Raw genomic sequence first — 11,295 nt, forward strand, 5'->3', positions numbered from 1 at the left:
GATGAAAATTAAATAAACTATGCAACATGTATTCGTTATATAATTGTCACCGAGAATATACGTTTCCGGTGGACAGTCCGATATTTTAATTGACGCCATTAAGCAGAGGCAAGACTCAGATTACAGAAATATTCAATTGTTATTGGTTTCCAAATTGTGTTTTTTTTTCTTTTCGAGATGTCACGATCGCTGGGTTCAGCTCAACATTTTGAATATATGCGTTAATTAAAGTTGTACGATGTAATTCAAATTAACCCAAACTATCGCAGTACTCAGGTAATAACGTGCTAGGATCGATAAGCTCTTTCACAAATAATTAGGCACTCTGTATGAGTGATGCCTGAAATTATTTTTCGGTTTATTTTTATATCCAGTGGCAACTGTAGTACACATGCGCCATAGTGTACTGCGAAGAAATGATATGAAGTTGTTATATCAGTTTGTGTAAAGAAACACTTTTCTGAAAATTAACATAAAACAGTCTTGATTACAACTATAATATACATACTGGTATATTCTTAAAAATGATCTTCTTATATTCTTTTCAGCGCAAGTGTAAATACTTTCAAATAATGATTTTGGTAGAAACTAACATCGTGAACACTGGTTGTTTCTGGCAACAACAAAAATACAGACTATGTCGAATGCTGGGAGTCCACGTCACTTGTGCGTATGTGAGATTTTACCGATCCGAATGTAATCCCATCTAAACGGTTTCCTGACATCCCCAATTTTGATATATGAAGATTATATTAGGTAAAACACTGTTTTGATAAGCAACGCACAAAGTGTCAATATAACCAAGTACTTCATCGTCATATTCCAGGAGTACCCTGGAACCGTGGCAAATAGTCGGTGAAAATCTTATTACTAAATTATGCAACAGGTACTTGTTATATAATTGTCACGGAGAATAGATGTTCCCGGTAGATAGTTTTGATATGGACGGTATTGCGAGATATTGTGTATTGTCTGTTTTCATTATTGCTACATTTTAAGGTCTTTAACATTTGAGTTGAGTTTTGAAAATCATCTGTACATTAATAATTATAATAAGGAAATATACTAATCCCAATAGTTCTGATAGTTTCAGGTGTCAGCTAAAGTTAGTGTTGTGTGCAGAAATTCTGCATGTTGTTTTTGACGTCTGAGATACGAATTATATTGTCTGAGATTCATTTGCTGAGTTCAAAACTAAAGACAACATTGAAGAGCTAGCATTTAGAATCAAACTAATCCGCGACACAAAATAACTGATAAATTTAGGAACCGAAATGAAAATGTTATCTTACTGTTTTACGGTTTCTCCTACATTCATCTGTGGGGGGCAGTACATTGTGCCGTAAAGAGGAGCGATGCGCATTTGCCGAGTTGCGAATTTAAAACATGTGTTCGTTTATGTGCCTTTAATTTGGATAAAGTATATGTAATTTATCAGACGTCATTTCAAATTAACTATGTGTAGTCGCATTTTTTTACGAATTGTAAAATCTCATTGTTTGAATTGACAAATTTAGTAATTATGTTACCCAGGCATCAACAAAACTATATAGCAAAACGACGTTGAAACAGTGGAACAAAGCTGTATATTTTGATAGTGTTAGTACCGCTCTCCTACCGAATAACGTTATAAGAAATCTGATATGCGAGTTATAAATAGTTGTCGGCAATTAGCGTTGCTAAAGCTAAAATCCACAAAATAATTTGTTTTGACATTGATAGTACAATATTTTGCCGTCATATTGTACCGGAAATTATTTAGGGTAACAATCTAACATCATGCAAGAGTTTACGTTATTAGTACCTGTTTCGTCGATGGAGCAGACTCGCACATAATAGACTTAAATACATATGAGTAAGTTAGCAATGTGATGTGTATGCAAAACATTGAACCCTACCTTCTACACTCAATGAATAATTATTAAAACACGAAAAAAAACATCAAAATACTAGACAAGAAATGGTTTCTGATATTAATTTTCACGTGCGTTATTTTCACAATTCGTGCGTTAGTTTCACAATACAAAATAATTTAATGTTGTCGAAAATGAAATCATCTATAACAAATACAGAAAACGTTAAATCAATATAAGGATCACCAAAATACAAGAAAGTAAACATTGTAATGTATTTTTGGATCAGTACACATTGACTTACATTTGGAAACAAAGATACTTTCTGACTTTTGCAAAACAATTCAACAATTTCAAAACATTAGTTTTATTGCTGGAAATCACATCAGACTTGATATGATTATGCTGGAATATGTCAAAACCATGGAGATCCACCATTTCTCAAAAGCAAATGCTCAAAGTCCGCTCAAGTTAGCCGGCGTTTATACATCTCACAGTGCCACTTAGTATGTCTGAATGCATAATTATTATTATTTTTCCCGCTTGAAATATTAATTGATGGCGAGATTACGGCCCGAAGAGACAAAGAAGAAATGTTTTGTGGTATATGAACGTTTAAATTGAGTTCGCGGTTACCATACGCCGTAATAGCGCTACTGCGTCCAATGAAAACAAAGAAAGTTTTTAACTATGAACGGAATGGTAAATGATATTGTTTTCGCTGGTAGATGTATAATATAAAGTTATTACAAAAATACCTCAAAGTATGCACGAAAACAGTACAGCTGGAGTATCGACCGACGCGCAGCGGAGGACGATGCGAGGCGTACTGTCTGAGTACATACTTTGAAGTATTCTCGGAATAACCTTATTATTATACACCGTTTCCTTCCGAGGATACGTCATGGGAATGCCGAAATCCAAAAGGTTTGAAACAGAATCTGTTCAAACCCCGATGGAAGCCATTTTTGTTTATATTATTAGAGGACGCTTACGCGCGTACTCATTCCATATTTGGAATTCGCATTTCCTTAAAATTACGGCACGCTGTAACCTATGGCGTTACGATGACAGATGTATAATAATAGTTAATATATTATATATGTGGTTACATTTGTTGGTGATGCAAGCTCCCACAGAGTAAAATAATATACCTAATCCACCCTGTGAAAGCCCAGGTTCCATGTCATAGGAGGGAAACCAACGGAAATCATTCCCAAATAATATTTTTTGAACAAAATTCAAAATAATATTTAAAAAAAAACATAGTGTAAACTTGTCTAAATCCCTTTTATCAAAACATTGTACAGTTCCGTTAAAATCAAATTCTTTAAAAAACTAATGTTACTAAACAGATATTGACTAACAAGCTTACATAGACTAACCTGTAATATACACTACATAGACATGTGTTTATTGCAAAACGTGGTTATATTTCCATATTGAAAAGAAAATTGCATTCAACACCTCATCTTTCTATTTGCACAATAGTCCTACACTTCCCGACGAAAAACATATGTCACCGCGTTTTTTTTTTTATTTAAATAATTACCATTTTGCACATTTGGAATAAAAGTATATTAATTACTACTCTGATTGCCCTGGATGTTTCTTTATTTCGTTAATTCGTGTTCATATGAAAAGATTTGTATTTGCGGAGAAGCTTTTCGACTCACGTTTCATTGTGTCCATGCAATGAGCAGTGAGAATAATTTTAATTTACTACGATATGGACCGGAAACGATTAGACAGCTAATATAACAATTATCGCGAAAATACAATGCTAACGAGGGTATTTATTCACACATACTAGTTGTATCATATAATAACAAGGAATGAAACAATTAGTATACATATACATTTTGTCTCGTCATTCCTGTATTCGCTCGCGAATAATTTCAAACGCTCGCGTATCATTTAATTAGCATCATTGTTGGTATGCCCAACAGTTGGAATCGTGTTCGTGCATATTTTTACTTAATTAGTCACATGGGTTAACCTGTTATATTGACAATGTTTGTGTTCCCTTCAAATGTAACAATACACATTAAAGTGCCATTTTACGTCAATCAGGCGGAAATATGAGGTATAAAGTGGATGCAATCGACTCCGTGTTTCACATGCCACTGTTCTCGACAATTTATCCTGTACTGACAAGCCCGTGTACCTGACGAGTAAAGATGAAGACCGTTATGTTGTTGTGTTTATGTGCGGTGATGATGGCGATGACTTGTGTTGCACAGGAAGAGACTGTTCGAGAGGTAGGTTTCTTACAATGTTTCTCTACTCGCTGTATAGCAGATACAACTTTCCTGGAATTGTTGCTTATTGTCGATATCAGTCTTTAGTCTCACTACACGAAAGAGGTGTAGGTGGGCTGAAGCTTATCATTTCAACGTATTTGTAGTGGAGGAGAAGGGGTCTATTCACGTACAAACGTTCTGATCGTTAAAAACTAAAAAAATGCCTGGCATTAAACATGCGCAAAGAAATATTATTTTGAAATAAGCCCCCAGGTAGTTGACATTTTTCTCATTACAAGGACGAGATATTACAACAAACTGGCATCTTGTATTTTTCCTATTTAGCATTTTCGGGAGTTTATTTTTTTCTACATTGTTTAGAGTTGTTTTCTAGATCTGTTAATCATCATCGATCTCATTTAATGATGATTGTGAAATATTATCGATTAGTTCACTTGCTGGAAATGAAACAAACAATGTATGTTCGAGTAGGTGTATTCATGCCAGGCCGAATTAGGGTGACGTAGTATGGGCACTGTAAATTGACCAAAGCTGTGCGTGACCCTGGGCCCCTTCCCAAATGATTTCGCTAGTTTTTCGATACATCTTCAAGACCACTCTAAATATTTCGTTTTTGCTAACATCGTATCGTGGTAAGCAAATGTCATATGTACTGTTTCTGTCCCAACTTTGCTGCCCGAAGTGACCATTTGTTCGAATTCATTTTATTTTACATTTTATTTGAAGATAATTATAAAATACATTCGCTTTATCTTCATTTTTTTTTGCTTCCTCCGAAGGGTATAGATAAGCTGGGAGAGGTGGTAAACGCCTGTGTCAGAGACTACTTAACACAGCTCGAAATTCAAGAGAACCCTGTGAAAAGTAAAAGTAAGTAGCCAATGTGTAATATAAAATGTGTATATATGTATAAAATATAAATTACACACAAAAAAGGAAAACCTGTCGTAGATATATTGCAGTCCACAGTATGTATTATATTCGATATACTTAAAAAGTAAGGAAAACAACATAATACACCCAATTATCCAGTTATAGCACAGTACACTAAAGTCAACAGAAGGTACATAGAATAACAAATAAATTTTAAAAAATACTTTCACAAAAAAAGGAAACGTAAGTAACTTTTAAACTAAAGTATATAAGAAAATAAGTAAAAGATTTATGCAAGAACAGCGTAGATTAGAGAGACTATAATGTGTACGAGATTCGTTGCTGTGAAAAATAACTGCATACAAAAACATAAATTTACTACAAGAGTACCGATTGTATAAAATCTTACAGTAATATGAATTTGGACAACGTAATGCCTTGAAAAGCGCTGAAAAATTATCATAAATATATATAATTTTTAAAAATACCACTTAATTTTACACCATTTCCGTGTTCAATGGCCGTATTTACGGTGTGTTAGACCGATTGAACGCCTTAATAACTATAAATGAATAAATCGTTGCGAATGCTCTTCCCTGGGGCTAATTTTATCATTATCTATTGCACGATCAAATACGAGGTTCATTTCATAACTAACTATTCACTTCTGCATTTCCGATGAACTTAACAGCCGCTAATATATATTTACACAATTACTGATAAACGTCGCCTTTGTTCATTTTCAGAATGTGGTGGCTCTTGGAAGGGATTCGTGGATTGTTAAATATAAATTTTACGGCAGATTATACTAATCACAATGTTTACTACTACTAAGTTTATGTAGAAAAGTAAAATTAATAGAATCATCAAATTTACATTCTTTTATTGACATTTGACCTATTACTGTAGTCAACGGATGACGTCATTACATAAAAACAAGATGGGGAATGTGTCCACCTGGAAGCAATGCAACGAACTTCCACATGATATTATGACTAATATGGTGATACCACATCAAATTACTGTATTTCTCGGATAATAATCGTAAAAATATCTATATTCCAACAGAAACAATTTTCCCAAGGAAGAGATTCTCTCCAGTCCCACTATCCATCAATTCATCTATACATCAACTACAAAGCTATGTAATTTACATGTTGTTCATATCAGGATTTACGTTACATGTTATTTCATTAAAATCTAGATATTATGAATGATATACGTATACGATTGATTTGTATTTCAACTTTGCATGAAAGAACATCTTTTGCCGAAATGATGGTAATGACTAATGAATTGTGTCTGCATCATAAAACATGAGTCTCACTGGTTACCACGTATCATATGAGACTGGTGACGTAGAATTTAAACTTTTAAAGTAACTATTATAAGTAACTTTTAAAGTAAAGTATATACATTTAGAGTGTCTACATAACAAAAGCTTAAATATAAACACGCACAAAAAAACAGCGTAGATTAGAGAGATTATAATGTGTACAAAATTCGTTACTATGGATGATAACTGCAAAACAAAACAAAAACATACATCTACTGCAACAGTACCGATTGTATAGTACCGTAATGTTCACCTTTGCATTCAATGGAAAATGTCAAATTCTGAAACACAATCTAAGTATAAATGCGAGATTTTTTCCCGACAAAAATTAGTTGATGGACCTTTTGTGAAACCCGTCCGATTGGTTCATCACCAAACATATTGCATTTACTGTGACGATGATTTATTTTAACGCTTCAACTATTTTCACCCTTTACTAAATATACATTTTTATTGCTTCCATGTAAAATGTTTACAATGTTGATCACCCTATTTAACCCATGGGCATTTTTGCTAATTTTCCAAAAATTAACAAGAAGCGTGCAGGTTTTTTTCTTTAAGTGTAGGAGAAATATTTGGCGGATTGGCGGAAAAAATATTATGATGTTTAAAGGGTCATACGATAGGACTTTACAAAAATAAATAACGCAATATTTGTCATATGTTTTCAAATATATTGACAAAGACCAGTGCAGTGGGGAAAGAAAACTATTGTCATTTGGCCCAAAATATAACAAAGGTTTTCTCAGGCATGTACACATTAACATCTTACAGTAATATGGATTCGGACAACGTAATGCCTTGGAAAGCACTGAAAAATTATCTTAAATATATATAATTTATTTTTAAAATACCACTTCATTTTACACTATTTCTGTGTTCAATGGCCGCGTTTACGGTGTGTTAGTCTGATTGAACGCCTTAACAACTAATTAAATGAATTCATTGCGAATGCTCTTCCCTAGGGCTAATTTTATCAATATTTATTGCACGATCCAATATGAGGTTGATTGATTTTCATAACTATTCACTTCTGCATTGTGAACTTAACAGCCGCTAATATATATTTACACAATTACTGATAAACGTCCTCTTTGTTCATTTTCAGAATGTCGTGGTGGTTGGAAGGGATTCGTTGATTGTTAAATATAAATTTTACAGCAGATTATACTAATCACAATGTTTACAACTACTAAGTTTATGTAGAACAGTAAAATTGATACAATCATCAAATTTACATTCCTTAATTTACATTTGACCTAATGCTGTAGTCAACGGATGACGTCATTCCATAAAAACAAGATGGCGAATGTGTCCACCTGGAAGCAATGCAACGAACTTTCTACATGATATTATGACTACCATGGTGATACCACATCAAATTACTATATTTCTCGGATAATATTCGTAAAATATCTATGTTCCAACAGAAACAATTTTCCCTAACAAACATTTCGTAAAATGGCAGAGAAATTCTCTCCAGTCCCACTATCTATCAATTCATCTATACATCAACTACAAAGCTATGTAATTTACATGTTGTTCATATCAGGATTTACGATACATGTTATTTCATTAAAATCTAGATATTATGAATTATATATGTATACGATTGATTTGTATTTCAACTTTACATAAACGAACATCTTTTGCCGAAATCTTGTAATGACTAATGAATTGTGTCTCCATCATAAAACATGGGCTCACTGGTTACCACGTACCATATGAGACTGGTGACGTAGAATTTAAACTTTCAATGTACCTTTTATAAGTAACTTTTAAAGTAAAGTATATACATTTAGAGTGTCTACATAACAAAAGTTTAAATAAAAACACGCACAAAAAGAAAAAACAGCGTAGATTGGAGAGACTATAATGTGCACAAAATTCGTTACTATGGATGATAACTGCAAGAAAAAACATACATCTACTGCAACAGTACCGATTGTATAGTACCGTAATGTTCACCTTTGCATTCAATGGAAAATGTCAAATTCTGAAACACAATCTAAGTATAAATGCGAGATTTTTTCCCGACAAAAATTAGTTGATGGACCTTTTGTGAAACCCGTCCGATTGGTTCATCACCAAACATATTGCATTTACTGTGACGATGATTTATTTTAACGCTTCAACTATTTTCACCCTTTACTAAATATACATTTTTATTGCTTCCATGTAAAATGTTTACAATGTTGATCACCCTATTTAACCCATGGGCATTTTTGCTAATTTTCCAAAAATTAACAAGAAGCGTGCAGGTTTTTTTCTTTAAGTGTAGGAGAAATATTTGGCGGATTGGCGGAAAAAATATTATGATGTTTAAAGGGTCATACGATAGGACTTTACAAAAATAAATAACGCAATATTTGTCATATGTTTTCAAATATATTGACAAAGACCTGTGCAGTGGGGAAAGAAAACTATTGTCATTTGGCCCAAAATATAACAAAGGTTTTCTCAGGCATGTACACATTAACATCTTACAGTAATATGGATTCGGACAACGTAATGCCTTGGAAAGCACTGAAAAATTACCTTAAATATATATAATTTATTTTTAAAATACCACTTCATTTTACACTATTTCTGTGTTCAATGGCCGCGTTTACGGTGTGTTAGTCTGATTGAACGCCTTTACAACTAATTAAATGAATTCATTGCGAATGCTCTTCCCTAGGGCTAATTTTATCATTATCTATTGCACGATCCAATATGAGGTTGATTGATTTTCATAACTATTCACTTCTGCATTGTGAACTTAACAGCCGCTAATATATATTTACACAATTACTGATAAACGTCCTCTTTGTTCATTTTCAGAATGTCGTGGTGGTTGGAAGGGATTCGTAGATTGTTAAATATAAATTTTACAGCAGATTATACTAATCACAATGTTTATTACTTCTAAATTTATGTAGAAAAGTAAAATTAATACAATCATCAAATTTACATTCCTTAATTCACATTTGACTTAATGCTGTAGTCAACGGATGACGTCATTCCATAAAAACAAGATGGCGAATGTGTCACCTGGAAGCAATGCAACAAACTTTCTACATGATATTATGGCTACCATGGTGATACCACATCAAATTACTATATTTCTTTGATAATATTCGTAAAAATACCTATATTCCAACAGAAACAATTTCCCCAAGGAAACAATCCGAAAAATGACGAAGAGATGCTTCAGTACCACTATTCATCTATACATCAAATACATACCTATGTAATTTACATGTTGTTCATATCAGGCTTTTACAACACGTTATTTCATTAAAATATAGATATTATGAATGATATACGTATACGATTGATTTGTTTTTCAACTTTGCATGAACGAACATCTTTTGCCGAAATCTTGTAACGACTATTATATTGTGTCTCCATCATAAAACATGAGTCTCACTGGTTACCACATGTCATATGAGACTTGTGACGTAGAATTTGGACGGATGCCAAGTTCTAAAACGGCAGTAATCCCGAAAACACTGCCACTGGTTGATGAGGAAAACCGTTGGGAATCCCTCGTTGGATTCACTATCTTTTAAACTTTTTGTTTATCCGAATGGAACGTTATAGTGAATAATTAATCACATTATGTTGTTCGAAAGGTAAGTGTTGATAGGCTGTAGATTAAATCAACCATTCTCCTCGCAGCATATAGGTCCATGACTGTATGCTTTTTTGTGTGTGTTTTTTTTTTGTTTTTTTTTTATTTTTATTTGATCTTATTAACAAACTAATTTATGCCTTGGATTGATATTAAGACGAGTATACGATATGGTAACTTCAACATATACATTTTCGCTCGTGAGCCATTCCCAATTTAATTTTTGTGTGTGTTGTAAATTGTGTCTCAATATCTCCTACACAGATAATCCGAAGGGATATATATTTATATCAACAATATATCTGATCTGATTGAAATACTAATACAGCTTTAGGTAGTTCATTGATTGTTCTATATGTTACCTATTACATTCACATCGTTTCTGTATTAACATTGAGTTGACTTTGAACTCTGTTTAGATTGCGTTCAGTATATATAATGGTCTATCACCGAAACTGTTTTGTTTGACAGGTGGAACGATATAATTAGTATTTGATGACATTAGGTTTAATTTTTATAATTCAAATATCATGTATATTATTTTTTTATATAACATAATACAAAATATTCGCGTGGTTTTAATTTCGCGAATTTCGCGGTGAGTCCAAAACCGCGAAATTAAAACCACGCGAAGATGTTCTGTTCCACTTTAGGATGCAATTAGGAGTCAAAACAACACTCACCCCTGACCCACGATCATACAGGTTTTACCGTAGTCATTGACACCTATTCAAGAGTAGGATGTTTATTGTGGTTAGCGTAAATGGGTAAGCTTCGTTTTTGAAAACAACTAATTTCTTGATTTAAAAAAAATCATGCCGTTTTCCCTTTAAAATCTCAGGTAAAAGATCCTACTACAACATCGGCAAATCTCTTCCGTGTTGCGTTCATTAGCATTAACATATTTGAATGGTCTATGTTAATTTAACAAGTTGGCATCACCCAGCATTTTGATTGGTTAATTAGCGATTTGACGTATCAGGTCAGCTTGCTAGAGACAAAACATGGCGGATATTGTATCGCATCGAGCATTTACATACGATAAGTTGAATTTTACTTGCATTTCATAGGAATTCATGGAATTTACTTTTGTACGTTATTAATAATCACTACCAAGGAATAATCAACAATTGTGAAACGCAGCAGGACCAGATTGCATTACCGTGATCATTTGCCACTCAGCTATGCAGTTGTGTTTGTATTTATTTGAAACTTCTTTTAGAATATACTTTCGTTACCAATAACATTTAAAAAATGCATATTACATTAAATATGCTGAGTATTTTATGTCATCAGGTTTTTGACGATCCACGCATCGAATGGTATGGCCAAAACGACGAAAACGATGTTGGT

The 11,295-nt window shown here is 33.1% G+C and overlaps 1 long non-coding RNA gene across 2 annotated transcripts; it reads left to right on the top strand.

Moving 5' to 3' along the window:
* Positions 1 to 3,975: 3,975 nt before the first annotated feature.
* Positions 3,976 to 7,925, top strand: LOC100374869 (uncharacterized). Of its 2 annotated transcripts, none has more exons than XR_013420101.1 (3): positions 3,976 to 4,114; positions 4,897 to 4,987; positions 7,435 to 7,925. It is a non-coding gene; the product is annotated as an uncharacterized LOC100374869 (long non-coding RNA). The 2 variants fall into 2 exon arrangements; XR_438231.3 differs by lacking the exon at positions 7,435 to 7,925 and adding an exon at positions 5,737 to 6,207.
* The last annotated feature ends 3,370 nt before the right edge of the window (positions 7,926 to 11,295 follow it).

This window comes from Saccoglossus kowalevskii, chromosome 12 (assembly GCF_978046115.1).
Source record: "Saccoglossus kowalevskii chromosome 12, keSacKowa6.1, whole genome shotgun sequence".
In the NCBI taxonomy this organism is placed as follows: Eukaryota; Metazoa; Hemichordata; class Enteropneusta; family Harrimaniidae; genus Saccoglossus; species Saccoglossus kowalevskii.